This window comes from Panthera onca, chromosome A1, assembly GCF_046562875.1.
Source record: "Panthera onca isolate mPanOnc1 chromosome A1, mPanOnc1 haplotype 2, whole genome shotgun sequence".
Taxonomy (NCBI): Eukaryota; Metazoa; Chordata; class Mammalia; order Carnivora; family Felidae; genus Panthera; species Panthera onca.
The window spans coordinates 21,276,928-21,294,334 of NC_138339.1; the positions used below are offsets into that span (position 1 = coordinate 21,276,928).

Consider the following 17,407-nt stretch of genomic DNA (forward strand, 5'->3'; position numbering starts at 1 on the left):
TGTGTGTGTGTGTGTGTGTACGTACAGCACATCTTTATCCACTAACCCACTGATGGATACTTGAAGTTGTTTCTGTATCTTGGCGATTGTGAATAATACTACATTAAACACAGGAGTGCATGGGTCTTTCAATATCATGAGAGAACTCTGATTTTTAAACAAGTTCCTTTATTTTTTTAAAGAGTGTATTTATTTGAGGTGGGAGGGGGAGAGAAAGAAGAAGAGAAAATCCCAGGCAGGCTCTGCACTTTTAGCACAGAGCCCAACGTGGGGCTCAAACTCACACACAAACTGTGAGATCATGACCTGAGCCAAAATCCAGATTTGGAGCCTCAACTAACTGAGCCACCCAGGTGTCCCTAAACAAGTTCTTTTAAATGATTAGGTAGTTGGAAAATGCCGTATTCTTAAGGGAGCAAATAAACTAAATGTCTGCTTATACTACATCAAAGATTAAACTATTTGTGTACAATCTGCCTATATAAATGTTGTATTAGCTTTTACTTTTTGAGCCTACCAATTTAAATTTTTACCCCAAATCTATAACACAACTATATATAACAGATCACTGAGACTACTTGAAATTTATTTTCAGTCACCAAAATGTATTAAGTACCTACTTTATGTCACATGATATGCCAGCCTTTAGTGATAAAGCAGTGTGTAAGATTTTTTTCCCTAACTCATTTAATTTTCTATTCAGTGCAGGGGACACAATATTTTTATTTTCCAAAAATGAAGTTAAAACTACAGTAAATAAAATGATAACCTATGGAAGCACCAAAAAGTGGAACTAGGCTCATTTGAAATAACAAGTGATACTAAATCTGAGGCTCTGAGGTGCAGGAAAAGGATTGAATGATCATTCATAATGTAGAGAGAGGATGTGCAAAGTCCCTGCAGCAACAAAGACCATCAGAAAAAGGGATCAAAGAAAGCAGCTAGAGATTAATGAATGAGGCAGAGTTCCATGAAATTAAGTTGAGATGAAGCAAGATACTTTCTGCTAGGCATGTTGAAATTCATTCTACATTTAATAGGAATAGAGTGGTATTAAGCGAGAGAGCAACAAGAATAAATTTGCTTTTTAAAAATATCACTCTTGCTGTCATTTGGAGAAGGGAGCAGAGGTGACAAGTTTAATGGCAATGAGGAGATCATTTAGGAGTGTATTTAAAGGGTCCAGATGAGAGATGATGGTATTGTGTTAGAAAACAGAAAATACCTGCCCAGATGGGCAGCTTAAATATTGTTATATTGTAAAATTTATGCAATCCACATATTACACTTTAATCATGTCTTTTTAAAACAGTATATGCTGTTGTTTTCTATTATACTAAAAATAAATATACTTTGCACAAATAGATTGTTATGACAATCTTTAATGTAAACATATTTTGAAAATTGAATTATATTCTATGTAAGCCAGAAGATCTAGTATATGAAGAATATATATTTAAGGTTATATGTGTGTGTGTATATATATGCACATATATATATATATATACATATATACTTAAAATGTACATATTAGTCTTAGTCTATCGGTGTAAGTCTTACATATATATTATCTTTTATATATATTTTGCATAATTTATGTAACATGCATTTTAATAAGTTTTTTAATGTTTTTTTTTTAATTTTTTTTTTTTTGAGAGAGAGAGAGTGTGAGCAGGGGAGGGACAGAGAGAGAGACACACACACAGCATTCGATGCAGGCTCCAGGCTTAAAAATATTATTATATTTATAAAGATGTAATGGAATTATATAAAGTTAAATTAATGATAGCTATGATTCATACAGTAAATTCCAGATTTTAATTTCTTAATTTTACCTTTTCCATACAAGTATTATGTATAAGAACTTACAATATTAAAGTATTTGATTATTCATCTGTCAATGTTTAAAACAAATTTGGCCATTTATCTTTTTACCTGGTGTTAGAGTCTCCTTTTTCAATGATATAGTTCAATTTTTTAACTTCAGAAAATTTTGTTTTGAATCAAGTTTTGATTCTTTGTTTTCTCCAAATGTTTCTGTGTGGGCAGATGTTTTGGGGATAGGAAATATTAAATTCTCTTTCCTTTCACAGAAAGTTTGAATTCTTCATAGATGCTTAAGCCTAAAGTTTTATGGCAGGTGAAAATTTAAATATAGTTCAGGTTTAATAATGTCACATAACCTCCTTCCTCTTCTCTAATACTGAATCACTATGAAAGGGCTCTAATTTGATCAAGTCATCACGAAATCTCCAGGAAGGACAATAGTGTGGCATTTGGGGGTTTTGATTTTACTTCATTAATTTTACCCAGTTATTACCATATGGTAGTAAGAGGATCTTTTCAGTGCAGTAATACAAAATGTGATGCTAAGAGGTCTATAACACAAATAAAAAATATTCTATTTTCTAAGTAGTTCACTCTCAAAAATTTAAGAATTTACTGTGGAATTTCCATGATTGGATGCTGCTTTACTGCCATCTGGCTTCATATACAATTAGCAGTGGAAAATTTGAAGGAGCAACCATACCTTTTTGAGTATGCATTGGACCATTTTGAATAATGCAAGCCAAATTTCCTCTGTAAGACCCTCTAAATATTTGAAGAAGGGTATCGATGTTTTTAACTTTCATGTGCCTTCACAGAGTCATTGAATATGAATATTGTTAGTCTCTCTCTAAGAAATATTTTATATTCCTTTATGTTTAGTATTCATTTGTAATTTAAGCTTATCCTTTTTAAAATATGATATATAAAATTATCTACAACACTCCAGAATCAATCAGCATATGACACAATATAGCGTGTTCATTAATATTTATCTTCGGAACTCTACTGAGCAATCTAAAACTTGTTAATAATTGTATCACTTACATTTAAAAATTGGCTTATAATTAGTATGGAAAGATAAGTAAAATGATTCTTCTTTAAAATGTATTTAAATATTAATGTTTTTACATAATCAATACGTATAGTCATTTTAAAAATTTGTTTCTCAAAGCTCACTCTCTCTTCTCTTTGTTTCTCTCTCTTTCTGTGTGTGTCACTCTCCCTCTCTGTCCCTGTACACACACTCAAATACATGAATTTTTAATTACCAAAAGGATTGTCTTACAGTAGTATAACCAAATTATCAAGAACTGAGTCTTGACAACACATTATCAGTCAATAAACCTAACTTTTCTTGATAATGAATTGGAATTCTTTTATTTAAAAAAAATGGTTTAAATTATATTTTTATTTGGCACTATTTAAATGATGCAAATATAAGCTTGTTCAGAATTAAATTTCCCCTTGGTAAATATAAACATGGGGATTTAAGTGAGTAGAACTGTAAGGAATATGAAAATTAATTAATCCTGGAAAAAGGAACAAAACTTTGCTATTCTGTATGTTCATGAGCAGAATAGGTGTAATTCTTACTTTATATTATCAACTAAATTTTTACCTTAAAAATAAGTTGAAGTACCACAACCTTATATAAAGTGCATTTTTCCCCCAAGACAATATGATTAATATGACAAATATTGTATATGACTTGTCTTATTTTTCATTCTTCTTCTTTCTTTGGTTAGCTCTACTATAGCTGTCTTTCTCAACATGCCAGTGAAAGAGTTCTTACTAAGGGCACCAGCACTGAAATCTTACACAATATTAATCCCATGTTTTCATCCTAATTTGCCGCTTAGCAGGATTTGACTGCATTCCATCCTCAATTTCTTGAAAAACTTCCAATCCCAGGCATCAATGACAATAGAATATCTTGATTATTTGCTTTATTCCCCAACTACAACTGAGGCTTTCCTTTTAGGCCTCAAAATACTAGACTGCTTTAGGGCGTCAGCTGGGCTTTTTTTTTTTTTTTTTTTTTCTATAATGCCATCCATCCTTAAGGCTTTGAAATATGCTATATTCTGGTGATTTGCAGATTGAGAGAAACAATCTTGATATCTCCTAGGAGTTACATACTTATATGTCCATATTTCCAGGTTACTTAGAATCTTCTTTTGGAAACGTAATAGTTACCCGTATTTTACATGCATGAAGTAGGATACTTGAACTTCTCTCTTCCGCTTCCTTTCTGATGAAATGGATCTGTTGATCCATTTTCGTGTTATAAAATCAGCATTCTGTTACAGCATAAAATTACCCTGGATGTATCTGTTCATGTACTGCCTTCAGAAAATTCATTTTCTTGGTTCTATCTCCAAAATATTTCCCAAATGAGCTTAGTCCCCTCTGTCTCCACTAATTCTATTTATTATACATCCATTTTCTCCTACTTAGATTAATACAAGAGCCTAACAATTAGTTGGATTTGGATTGCTGTTTTAAATAGATTCAATCATGTCAACCACCTGATTAAAATTACCCAAAGGCTTGCTACTGGAATTTGAACAAATCCAACCTTCCTGTCATGGTTTAAAAATCTGATACCTGCCTCCTCCTGCAGTAACATCTCTGTAACCTTCCTTACCGTGTTGTAGCTACATTAGCATTCTTCTTCCTTCTGGTTATGTCTGCTTTCTTCCCATCTCTCAGTCTTTGTTTCTGCTGTTTCCTCTGAATGGGAATGTATTTCCCTAGGATGTGTATGTGACTGGTTCTTTCTCATCATTAAGCCCTAAGTTCAGATGTTACCTCATTACCCTGATCATTCTATTTAAGGTAACTTCCCAGTCACCAGTTTTCTCATGCTAATTTATCACCATATTGATCATTCTCTGAAGTATCACATTTATTTTGTGTGTAATTCATTTTCTGTATCCCTGACTTTCAGACTCATACTGGAAAAAGAAGCTCCATGGTAGGCAAAGCCTTCTTTGTCTTGCTCAGTTATATATCTCCAGTGCTTACTATGTTGACTGACACAGTTGAAAATTATGGGTAAATATTTTCCTCAGTAAATATTGGTGAAATGTCAGCCAGTTAGGCCAAATGACAGATGAACAACTTAATTTCTCAGAAATAAGAATAAATTGCAACTTTATAAGATGGTATTATATTACTTAAACTTTTTAAAAATTATGTACTTATTGGGGCACCTGGGTGGCTCAGTTGGTTAGGCGTCCAGCTTCGGCTCAGGTCATGATCTCAGGGCTTGTGAGTTCAAGCCTGGTGATGGACTCTGTGCTGACAGCTCAGAGCCTGGAGCCTGCTACAGATTCTGTGTTTCCCTCTCTCTGCCCCTTCCTTACTCATGCTCTGTCTCTCTGTCTCTCTCTCTCAAAAATAAACATTTTTTTTTAAAAAAATATGTGCTTATTAGCTTAATGACTTTCTTGTGCCAGACATTAGTGATAAGGTTTACCTCAGTTGACCCCATGATATTGACTTTGTGAGGAAGATGATACTGTCTTTATTTAATGTCTCAGGGAGTAGTTACAGAGAATTTAACTCATTTGTGGATATACTCCTATTAAGTTATGCATCAGTTATGGACTGAACTTTGTCCTTTGATATAGAATGTTCACTAATAGAAAAACTCACAAGGCTTTCAAAATGCTATTTTGTGTCAATGTCATCATTAACTATAGTCACTGTTTAATTTTTGGGGAAGTCTTATGTGGTGGCAGGCTTATGGCTTTTCCACATTGTAAAAATATGACACATTATAAGGAAAACAAAATACATTTTTAAAATAATGAAATGTGAAATAGCCTTCATCTGTGTCTTTATTTTTAGAAGAGTCACTATTCAAGAAGCTATTATAGATGCTATCAAGCTCATACTTCATTTTGACATGTTAACATTATAAGTATTGATATAGAAATAAATGTCATGAAAACAATAAGCCACATTCTAAAGAACTATACATTGAACCTATTTTCCTAAAAACAGAAGAAACTTATCATAAAATAGCCAGTTACTATTCAGGTTGAGAAGGGATCATATCCCTTACAAAATCGTTACCATTAAAACTTAAAAAAATACATTTTGAGCATTGATATTAACATTATTAACAGCAAAAATATCTAATTCTGTTAATTATTCAATTTTAAGTTAATTACTTAACAAATCTAAGTTAAACAATTTAAGAATTTTAAAATATAAATATAACTTTGTTTTGAGTCTAAAATTTTTATGATATCCATCATATTCTAGAAAAAATACTCTGCTCACCATTACGCTTTGCATTATGCAGCGTTTCAAGTTCTTACTCTTCAAAGCCTCCTTCCTGCGTGGGGCCATGGCAGCCGCGATGCTGACCTGGACCCAAGGTTTCTTCAGTGGCTGCTGTCCCCTGTATGGCACCGTCACCCTGAATGGCTCCTCCCTGGCCTTATTGTAATCCTCGGCCCCATCCCTCTGCTACTTTGCGGCTGGGGTCTCTGGCCTCCTGCCCCCACCCCCCCTACTGTCTCCTGCTTCTGCTCTTCTGGGTCTACAGCAACTGCATCAAAGACTCCCTCAGAGGCCCCTTAGGACTCCGCATTGCACTGGCCATCCTAGCTATAGCCATCTTCCTGGCCTCAGTGCCTGTATCCTTCCATCTGGCACTCATTCTCTGCAAATCTGTCATGTCCCTGAACATTACGATTAGCTACTCTGAAGCCCAGAACTTTCCACGGACGTCCCCTGAAACTGCTCTGCAGTTTTGCTCCAATCCACACAATGTTGATACCTCTTCTTAGGTGAATCTTGTATTGTGCGGTGCGTGGTTTTGGTGCTGCAGGTGGTGCACTGGAAGTCTGAAGCCACCCCTTACCAGCCTGTAGAGCAGGGGACCCTGAATGGAGCTCTGAGACAGAGGCTTTCCTTGGGCTACTTCTTTCCCGTTCTTGAGAGTAACCAAAGAATGCTTCCTGCAGCCAAAGACTCTGCCCAAGTGCCTGCAATCCTCTTGCCCCCACATGGCCCTGTTTATTCTAGGCACCGTTTTCCCCTCCATGAGGGAAACATGATGATAGGCCCCTTCCACCTCTTCCTGTAGCTGTTTTTGTAAAAAATACTACATTACTTTCTTCAACAAACAAACAAAACATCCCCCAAAACATATTTGAGATTAAAATTACAAATAAATAATTACAAGAGAAATAAATGCAAAACATAAGCAGGCATGATGTTCTAAGGAAATAAATTTGCATGCAAGCTTGTGCCCGTGAACATGACGATAGAAATGTACATTTAAAATATTTATTTAAGGAATTTAAATATCGTTATAACACTGTAGTTCCCAAATGCATTAAAGTTACTTTTTACCAGCCCCCCCCAAGCCTCAGTGAACTTAAAAGGTGCCCAGGGTATTCTAAATTTTCAAAGGAAATAGAGACATATGTCAAACATCTAAGCTAATATATTAAGTCATTCAGGTTTAACTGCTTATTAAATTAAATAAACCATGTCCTTAATACAAAACAGAGCCTGTTAAGTTTTGTGTTTCTTTTAATACTAAAGATGGTCTGAAAATCTTACCCACTAAAAGGCATGAACTTAAAATATTTAAGAAACTCTAACTTGCTTGTCATTAGAGATAGTTTCCAAATCTGTTAATATAGCATAAAATTATATAAGTAATAATATAGTCTCATTTTCAGGAATTCAAATAATATCAAAACATAAAAGAAGTAAAGCATGCCACCATGCTTTCCTTCACATTTCCCAATACGTTCCTTTACAGAAAGTTAAGTACTGTGTATATATTAGCCCATGACTCATTAACCAGCAACAAGCATTTATCTAAGGCTTAACAAGGCACTGTTGCTAGAAAAGAAAGCATATAAAATAGATACAGCAGCAGCTATTATGAAGCCTATATTTTGGTTCATCAGGTGGAATTTTGATGTTTATCTTCCCATTCTTTTTCTTTAAATTTTTTTAAATGTTTATTTATTTTGAGAGAGAGCGAGCGAGAGAGAGCAGGGAAGGAGCAGAGAGAGAGGGAGACACAGAATCTGAAACAGGCTCCAGGCTCCGAGCTGTCAGGACAGAGTCCGATGTGGGGCATGAACTCACAAACCGCGAGATCATGACCTGGGCCAAAGTTGGACGACCAACCAACTGAGTCACCCAGGCATCCCTCTTTTTCTTTTTAAAACATTTGTGCAAGTGTATAGCTACAGGCATTTTTTTCCCGTATAAATAGGATTTTTTTTCTCTTTAAGTGTCTCCTCTTTTCATTTCTTTTCTTTCTTTCTTTCTTTCTTTCTTTCTTTCTTTCTTTCTTCCTTCCTTCCTTCCTTCCTTCCTTCCTTTCTTTCTTCCCCCCCCCCCCCCCCCCCCGGAGATAATCTCTTAATGTGAATAACACAGGCTGGGAGCGGGCTGCCTTGATTGGTTTTCAGGTTAACCGTTCACTAGTTCTGCAACCTTAAGCAAGACCCAGAAATATGTCTCAGTGACTTAGTTTTCTCATCTGTAAAAGAAGGGTTATAATTTTATCTACACTGCATAGTCATTGTGATGATGTAAGTGTAATATACTTGGGGTGGATATAATAATACTCCATATGGAGAAAGAACCCAATAAAATTAGCTGTGATGGTATTGTTACCAAGTACTTAACCCTATGCCTTTGTGAGTCTTCCTTGCCAGGGATATTTCCACATAAAGTTACTTATATGCAACTTTCTTTAACAACTTGGTAGTATTTCATAAAATAATGCCTCATTATTTTATTCTTTTTTAAAGTTGTTTGTGACTGCTGGGGAGGAATAATCTTATCCCCTCAAAGGTCCTTCTAGCTGGACTAAGAATCAAATTGACATGAGGCAGTTCAACAGCAGAGAATCACATCCCATAGCATATTCACTGGGGAATCCACACAGACTTAGAAATTCCAAAGACAGGCAAAATGAGATATATATGTCTTCCTCAACTAAGGAGAAGGGGACAGGAGTCTGGGACTTCAGGGAAAGGAATGCAACTTCACAGGGAGATGAGAAGAGCAGGTGTTTGGCAGTTAGATGTTTGTCCTGCCATTACAGATGGGTCATTCAGAAAATATCTATCTCTGTTAATAACTCTTATTCTGGGACGCCCCCCCTTCCCAAATTCTGTACTTCTGTGTGGTTTTGGGAGGGACAAAAATTTGTCTTGAGCACCCAGAATCCTTAAGCGTCTTCAGATCAAAATAACTCACATGTCACAGTGGCATATTCTGGGGAGAGGGAGTGCTGTCCTGAACCCCTTCATGACATTTGATAGAAAATCAATGATGGGGCACCTGGGTGTCTCACTTGGTTAAGCATCCGACTTCACTCAGGTCATGATCTCACAGTCCATGAGTTCAAGCCCCGCGTCGGGGTCTGTGCGACAGCTCAGAGCCTGGAGCCTGCTTCAGATTCTGTGTCTCCCTCTCTCTCTGCCCCTCCCCTGCTCATGCTCTGTCTCTCTCTGTCTCAAAAATAAATAAAAACATTAAAAAAAATCAATGCAGTGTTGAACATCTTCACAAATTTTTCTACAAATGTGCATGCGTTATTAGGACTAGTGCAATATGCCATGTAGGAATTTTGATAACCATGATGTAATTAATTCCAAATGAACATTTTAACAATTTCTATTCCTAGTGGCAAAATGTGAATGTTTGCTTGCTTTTCCTGCATCATTTTATTATTAAAGTTCCAGAGTTGTAGTATTTTTGTAGCCTTGTAGTTTTTTTTCCTTAAGGAATGGTTACAAATTTTAATTTGTAAAAGCTGTTTTAGAGACTTTCTATATCAACATATTCTTCCACCCTTTTTCATCTCCATTTCTGCTGCTTACCTCGCCTACTGCCCATCCATAAGGGTTTAGCTGATTTATTTAACACAAACATGTATTTCACAATTTCAAGAGCTCATTTTGGCTTCATTTCTTATCTTTACTGGAGGCAGTTGTAATTTATTATTGGATAAAATTTGTACATTTATTTGTAAATTTCAATTTTATTCATGGTAAATTGAGTGGAAGATGATTTATAATCCTATTTTTCATTACAGAAAGTTGAGTGTTGTGGGGGTTAAGGAGAATTTTTGGGAAAATTGCTTTTAGTTCTCTTTCAGGAGAACCTTCTCAATCACAGAACAGATAATTTCTTAAATTTCTGCCACAGGGATCTTGAGAAAATCATCTGGAATATTATGTGAAAGGGTTAATATCTATTATGAAATCAGTTTAGTTAAGCACTTACTGTTAGCCAAATCAGGATACAGACATGTAAATACAAAGTATAATTATGCATATTTGAAGCCCTTTATTATATTTCAAATCATTTTACCTTTTAGCGTAGGAACATCTGTATTATAAATTGTGACTTCTTTTTTATTTCCCCCTTTTCTTTTTGGGCTGTACAAATTATTACAGTGAGAGTACTCACCAAATATTCTTTTTTTTCACTACATTTTTTTGTCTTCCTTGTACTTTGGCAAAGTCATATTTCTTATATTGGCCAGTGAGCTCTGAATGATAATGATGTAGCTCACTTGAAGAGGACATAGGGAAAAGGAAACATTTGGTTCTCCCTTTGTCTTTCCCTGTTGCAGCAAGTGAGGCATCCCACGTGGTCCAGATGTTGTTATGACAAGGTGGTAGAATCCTTGTCAGCCTGGATCCCAGGGTGCTTTGAGAACAGAGCCCCTGCTATAGACATCTTTACATTGCCTGTCACTATAGCATATCATTTTCTACCCTAATACATAGTCCACACTTTTAAAACATGAAACCTTAACTTTTTAGAGACAGGTTAAATTGTAAAGGTGGTTCTTCCTCGGAAAAGGTCAATTCCATTGTTAAATTATTCAGCATCCACATAGAATATGGCTGTAGTGAGTGCTACCCAAGGAATTATGAATAACTTAATACAATACACATGTTTTGTTGGAGTTTCTTTTTAAGATAATAACACATTATATTTATGTAATTATATGATGAAACTCAAAAGTACCAAGTTTGGTTATCATCAAAAAATTTGTGGCTTTAAATTCTAAGTACTAATGTCTGCTGATGAGTGCATGCAGAATTTTATACTTGCCAAATCTGTAAATTGTAGCTTTATGTAAATAAGGGCTTGGACAATCTGCAGAATAAAAGAAATTTCCTTAAAAGCTGACTCTCGTCATTTTAAAGTGTAATAAAATCTTAATCAGAATCTCTGGATATAGTGTTCTAGTTGAATTAAATGCTTTCTTTCCTCAGAAAGCATAGTATATACAATGACATTTGATGTCTCTTTGTGGTTTTTTAACCATGGGAAAAGGAAGATTAGTTTAAGTCTATTTTGTTTATTCAGATCAACCACAATTATTCAGTTATAGGTACAAGGATAGGGTCAAGGAAAGGATTGGTAAAACAATCACAATAAAATTGAGGTTGCGATCTTTGTGACCCTAGGTTGATGGAATTTAGCTGCATACTGTACATGTTTAAGCACAATTATAATCTAGGCTACTATAAGAAATTAAGGAATACTAAAGTTGTGTGTTAGGCCTCTACAGAGACGATTCTATGAAATATAGTGTCAAAGCTAAGTTGTGAGCCTAAAAGACAGAATTTGTAGGAATATATTGAAAACTTGTCATAGAATGTGAGTTTATTATGAAATGATTTTAATTTTTTTTTGTTTTTACTATTTTGTTTTTTAATAAAGCCCTAAGGACAGGCCTTGTGGTAATGCTCCTTTGCACTACTGGTCTTAGAATATGCATAGGAAATGCTCCTGGAATGGCAATTAATGTATTTTTATATCTGTATTTTATTATGTATTTATCAGGTATTTATCATATATTTTAATTATAGTATTATATAAACTCATATCCAAAGACATACCGTCTATTAGAACAACTGCATACCTGTTATATTTGCTTACATTATTTTATTGGCAACGTAGGTGATTTATACTTTCATATAAATGTTATTATTGGTAATAGATTATTAATCTAGTTCATTGAAAAGTTTGAACTGAGTAAATGTTTACAAAGGTTTATAAAATAAAAATAAATAAATAGCCTGTTAAGTTGACTCTTGTTGTTACAATGCCAGAATTAGATTCAATTATTGTAACCCTGTACAAGAGCACATAATCAAGCTAAGGAAAAGACACATTTTCTTTTTTTGTATTTATAAAGCTAGAAAACTTTAGGGTTTTTTTGGTTAGCTTTTAATTTTTTTAAATTTGCATGCAAATTAGTTAGCATATAGTGCAACAATGATTTTGGGAGTAGATTCCTGAACGCCCCTTATCCATTCAACCCATCCCCCCTCCCACAACCCCTCCAGTAACCCTCAGTTTGTTCTCCATATTTATGAGTTTCTTATAGTTTGTCCCCCTCCCTGTTTTTATATTATTTTTGTTTCCCTTCCCTTATGTTCATCTGTTTTTTCTCTGGAAGTCCTCATATGAGTGAAGTCATATGATTTTTGTCTCTCAATGACTGACTAATTTCACTTAGCATAATACCCTCTAGTTCCATTCACGTGGTTGCAGATGGCAAGATTTCATTCTTTTTGAGTGCTGAGTAATCCTCCATTGTGTGTGCCGAGAAATCCTCCATTGTGTGTGTGTGTTCATCGATGGACATTTGGGCTCTTTCCATACTTTGGCTATTGTTGATAGTGCTGCTATAAACATGGGAGTGCATGTGTCCCTTCAAAACAGCATACCTGTATCCCTTGTATAAATACTTAGTAGTGCAATTGCTGAGTTGTAGGGTAGTTCTATTTTTAGTTTTTTGAGGAAACTCCATTCTGGAAAACTTTAGGTTTTTTAGTATATCATTTGGGATTTCTAGAAATTTAAAAATACCTATACGTTGCATTTTATTGATAAAAATAACAAACTCTTTTATTAGTTGTTTGGAACACTGAATTTTCCTTTTCTTATATACTAACTTACTCATCAATTTATATATATATATATATATATATATATATACACACATATATGAGGAATATTTATCCTCTTATGATATATATATCAGAGGAATATTTATCGGTCCTTTGGCAAAATATAGAACAGAAGTAACAGAAAATAATCTGTGTTTTTATTTTATTTCTTTTCTATGGAGAATATTTTAAGAATATTATGGTTGATAAACTATATGGATTATGTTAATCATAATTCCAGATCATAAAATATACATCAAAGTCACCTTCAAGGTGGGTCTGTTATAGTATTGATGGAAAAATGGCATCCAATATAATTAAAATATAAGTAGGCATCCATTATGAAAGAGGATATGGAAGCATATTTGTATGTATTGAGCTACATGTAGCAGAAGATAGAATAAAATGCTCCCAGATGGAGATAGAACTTTCTTAGTCCCCCACATTCCCAATGAATGACAATCACCATCAATACCATAGGTGTGCAGTGGGGAAAAATTTATATCTTCCCTTTATCAGGTATCTCTGTAGCCTCCTGGCTGTCGGGGATATTCTGGCTTTGGGTCCACTTGTTCCCCAGGTAAAAGTAACTTGAACAAGACAATCCAGCACTCTTCTCATAAGATTGAATGACTCACAGGTCAATTTCCTTTTGTTTAATTCTCTCAGAGCTAAAACTTTAGTCCTATTCTAAACAACTTACTAGTGTAAAATAAAATAAAATAAAATACCAAATATATAATTTATATCAGTAATATGGTTATAATGTAATTTGATTAGAAGGCATTATTTGTGAGATTTGGCACGTTGCTACCTTTCTTATCTGTGTGTGTGTTTGTACACACACAAGCATGAATTCTGTCAGAGGTTTCTGAACATCCATGCATGTTAATTGCACATATATACTTGTGTTTCATTTAAATAGGATACTGTCCATATATAGAATAATTCACTTTTTCACTAATATCAAAACATGAAATCACTTTCACAAGTTTCAGATTACTAAATTTTTATTTAAAATAATTGTAGAATATCATATGCATAGTTTAAATACTATACATAATATAATATTTTACAGTTATAATGTTGAGAAGTGAAAACAATTGTGTCCTATTTGAAATTGAAGTAAAATCATCATTCACCCTCTTTTTTATAGTTACTTTAACAGTACCAAATCCAAAATGATAAGATATCTTGCAAATCAATCAGAAAATGACATAGAATTTGACCTTATAGAAAATGATGTAGAATTCAACAGGAGTAAGATCATGAAAATCTAGAATATTTTTCCTATTATTTTTATAGAAATTGCCCATTTTCTTCCATCACATCATATATTTTGACTGGATTTGCATTGGAAAACCCTTATATTTTGACATTAAAAATTTAACCACAAGTATAATTTTTGTTAGATATTAAAATAACATAGAGCACCTGTCCAGTTATTTTTTTCATACGGTGGTGTAATATACTTACCGGTAGATAGCATAAAGAAAATTATTCTGTAGAAACTAAACCAAAATTAGGTTATTAAAGTTTTGTTTTCTGAAGAACAACTCCACCAGATAAACATTATAGAGAATACAAAGGCTTTATTTTCTTTCCTTATTTTAAGGTAGGTGTTACTTTATAGTTTTTCACTGATAATAGAATATGATAGGTTTTGGATATAGTGCTTGAAATACCAATACATGTCTAAAGAAATAAGGATAAAAGCATTATTATCATAGTCTTTCAAAAATAACAAAATTCACTGAACATTTTAAGGCTTCCTTAAACAAACATATGACATAACTGTACCTACCTGTCCATCAGTGGGGACCATGACCTGCTGCAATTTATCCAATTAGATACATTCCAGAGGTAATGGTGTTCTTGAATCATTTCATTAGCTTTCAAGCAGTACTCATGAGAAGAATAATATGGAATCAAGAAGAGCTGAAAAATGTCTCTTTTCTTCTTTCACCATTCATCTCTGTGGGCAGGCATCAATATCTATTACATTATCAGTGTGAATGCTTGCTACAGATACAGTAGGATGCCTGATTTCCATTTTTCCTCAACTTACCTCAGTTCCAAAGTTCATCATCTCCAGGGAAGTACGGTTACTTCCCACTGAGTACTCTTTCAGGCCCTCATCTGACTTGAATTTCTGCCATAAAAGCATAGTCATTATTCAGTGAATTAAGGCATGCCTGTGAGCAACCCATTCTCATTCTGGCCAGTAGATTTTCATTTTAAGGGGAAGACAAGCAATGCCTTTTGATTCTCACTCCATGAAATTTCTTCTCACCATGGGTGACTATGATTGAGTGGCCATTATACATCTCTGATCACATTTGTATTCATCTTACGTTATTTTGTCTTCTATAAAAAATAATCCAAATATAAGAGTATCTTTGAAATTCATACTTAAAATCAATTCAAATTATGTTCATTAAAGAGCCGTAACTTCATTGAAGCAAACCATATATTGTGGATATAGTAGTTGGCTATACTTCCTTCAATATGGTGAAAACCTCTGAACAAAATAATTGTGGAGGTAAAAGTTACTTTCCTTGATATTGAATTGTCAGAATAGTATATCACAGGTTTTAATGAAAATAGCAACAATTGCACAATTTTCTCATATTTGGTAATTTGCTTTCCAAATTATTTGTGATAATAAAATATTGTCAAATAATACAGTCATAATTGGCTCTTGCCAAATTACAAAAATTAACGACAAGACTAATGGCCTGGATTATTTTATTTTCTCTTTTTCTTGCACTGGTTACAATAAAACGAGATTGTTTTCGAAGAATTCTAATCCATCTTCTATTGTTCAACTGAAAATTTAAGATCACTCTAAAACTACTAGAAAATATATGTTTCATGATTCTCCAAGTATTTAAAAAGCAACATATGTTAGATTCATTATTTTTTTAAATTTATAGTCATTCTATAAATGTTTTACTTATCTTTTAGGTAAACAAAAGAACAAGCTAAATATGCATAAGCATACTAATTAGGTCAAATAACCGGCACCTGATAAGTGAAGATCTGCCTATATTGAAAGCAAGTAAGTGGTCCAGGCACATAATAGGTGATTACTACATAATTAGTACATTTGAATTATTCGTATTGTACTTATTTCACACAGAGGACAACCATTAGATATATAACAATACTGTAAAGCCATGGCTGATTTTTTTTACGCGTGAACAGACTTTTGCATCCATATTTCTACTGGGAATTTATAAATTCCCAACTTGAATCCTTTTTTTTTTTTTTTTAGTTAGTATCCCTAATGAAAGGCTGATTATTTTTTATCTTTCTCTAAAGCAACATTGGCATTCTATCAGAGAATAAGATCAGAGAACTTGTTGAAGAGTGAATACTGGGTTCAGTGATAAAGGTGAGAGACCCCCCCCCCCCCAATCTTGCTATTTATAAGCATGGACAAGCGCATACTGCCATCTCTTAGAAACTACAGACAACACTACACACGTAACACATTTTGGAGGTATGCAAACATATGTGAAGATATTGCAGAGTTTGAGTGATTGTATTTCATGCTGTATACATTGGAGGGCCCTTCTTCTAGGTCTTTTCTCCCAGTGGTTTAGACTCTTACTGGCTGTATTCAATTCTGTTTTTCATTTTCCAGTCATAGCTTATTTGAATCTTCTCTGTCCAGATAAATCTTGATTGGATTCTAACTCTATCATGGGACTTAATCCACAGACCATTCAGTGCCCTTTACCATTCTACCTCTGAAATCTGACTACGTATACTATTTGTAGATCTGGGAGTGTTGCCTGGAAGACTCAAGTTGAGTCTCACCAGGAAGCTGAAGTAACGTCTATATTCTGAATCTAGAATACTTTCGAGAGTGTAATCTCTAATGACTGAACATGTATTTCTTTATACTCTCAGTAAACCTTCCAGTTCTTTTAGCTTTCTTATGCCTTTCATTAATTTAACTTTTATTTATTCATCAAAAAAAAATAGTTGCTAAACCCTCCATTGTGTCATGAAAATGTCTATAACACTATGCATACATTAATACAGTTATGGTGTCAATCTCCATGTTTTTTATAATTTGGAGTGTCACACAGATAACAGACACTAAGCATGAGTATCATGGCTTTTAGAAAATACATGCTCTCAGGGTGCCTTCGTGGCTCAGTCAGTTAAGCATCTGATTCTTGATTTTGGATCAGGTCATGATCTCATGGTTCCTGAGATCAAGCCTTGTATTGGACTTTGCACTGATAGTGAGGACTTTGCATTGCTTGGGATTCTCTCTCCCTCTCTCTCTGCCCCTCCCTCTCCTTCTCTCTCTCTCTCTCTCTCTCTCTCAAAATAAATAAACAAAGACAAACAAGAAGATGTATGTTCTAATTTTCAAGTTTCCTTTACTATTTGGGTCAAAAAGAAAATGATTTTAACATTTGCAGAGGAAGTAAACCTAAGCTCACAGTTTGGATTTCTCACCACTGGAATTCCCTAGCTAGTGTAATGAGATACTCCTTCTCTTACTTTGGATCGCTGAATAATCTAAAATACTAGTGTGTACTCCTTATCCATTAACACATTTCTGTATTAATACTTAATTCAAC

General features: G+C 34.1%; 1 long non-coding RNA gene and 1 pseudogene across 2 annotated transcripts in view; both read left to right on the forward strand.

Annotated features, from left to right (window-relative positions):
• LOC132680321 (transmembrane protein 179B-like) overlaps nucleotides 1-6,786 on the forward strand; it is a 45,530-nt pseudogene extending 38,744 nt beyond the window's left edge.
• The window catches only part of LOC144614691 (uncharacterized), a 296,020-nt gene that overhangs the window by 230,705 nt on the left and 47,908 nt on the right, over nucleotides 1-17,407 (forward strand). For both annotated transcript variants that reach the window (XR_013552672.1, XR_013552687.1), the window contains exon 4: nucleotides 16,128-16,200. This is a non-coding gene — a long non-coding RNA (uncharacterized LOC144614691). The remainder of the gene's footprint in view (nucleotides 1-16,127; nucleotides 16,201-17,407) is intronic.